Raw genomic sequence first — 1,274 nt, forward strand, 5'->3', positions numbered from 1 at the left:
TTGATGGTGGAATGTGGCGGTTGAAGCCTGAAGTTTTTAGATTTTGGTTTTGTTTTCATTGAATAATGTTTCTCATTTCATGAGAACTTAGTTTTTGTTTTATGATTTTATTTATCTGGTTTTTTTTCTATCACTAACTATGTTTATCTTTCGCTTGATTTTGAATGATCACGTTTGATGTTTTTTCTTATTTTTGAATCGATTTTAGTTATGTTTTGGCTATTAAAATATGTACAAATCATGTATTTTAAATCTGAAGAACCAATTTCATTTATGTTTTAGTTACAAAATAGGTTCAAATCAGGTATTTTTAAACCGAAGAACCGATTGGGACCCGAACCCGAAAGTACAATGGGTTATACCGGTTTTTTGAAGATTTACTAACCCCGATCCGAATCCGATAGAACCCGAACCGGTCCCGAACCGAACTTTTATATAACCCGAATGGGGTTGATTTTGATAAACCCGAATGGATAAAACCGAAACCCGATTGGGACCCCGAATGCCCATGCCTATGCTGAACCGGGATGTCCCCAGTTTTTCTAGTTGATAGTAATAAATTTCAGATATTGGTATTGTGTATGATGTTTGTTTTGAAGTAGTGACCAATGTGTAGGGGAAAAATAGAATAAAGCCAAAAGAGTAACACAGAAGTCAGTAGATAGATACATTCGAAATAAAAATTCAACAATGAAGACTATATCAATCCTAAACTTATCTACCGACAATTTGAAGAATCATTGCTGATGATGGACGGCATTGCGATACGTTTCGATACGCAGCATTTAATGTACTTAAAATACATAACGTGGTCCACTTCACTGGCAATAAACAGCTTATATAGACTTTCCCTTATTTATTTGGTACGACATCCCTTGTATATTAAAATAGAATCATTGTAATAAATTCATTCACACTATACATTATAGACACGTGGCAGTCTCACAATGATTTGATAATAAATATGATAATGCGTTCACACTATATTCATAAATGTGTTCACACTATGTACTTTGCGTTTTTTTAATATAAAACTCACATACATAATTCCAATAAATCTGGATTTTTTCGGTTCGAATAAAAATAAATAACGAATCAAAAGCCAAACTATATATATATATATATATATATTATTTTTATTGTTTACGGATAAAGTTGAGCAAAATATTCATAAATTTTGATTCAATTCGTTATTCGTTTTGATTTGAACAAAAAAAATATGGATATCCGTAACTCTACGAAAGAAATCAAATACTAAAATATAATATCCAAAA

Source organism: Brassica oleracea, chromosome C7, assembly GCF_000695525.1.
Source record: "Brassica oleracea var. oleracea cultivar TO1000 chromosome C7, BOL, whole genome shotgun sequence".
In the NCBI taxonomy this organism is placed as follows: domain Eukaryota; kingdom Viridiplantae; phylum Streptophyta; class Magnoliopsida; order Brassicales; family Brassicaceae; genus Brassica; species Brassica oleracea.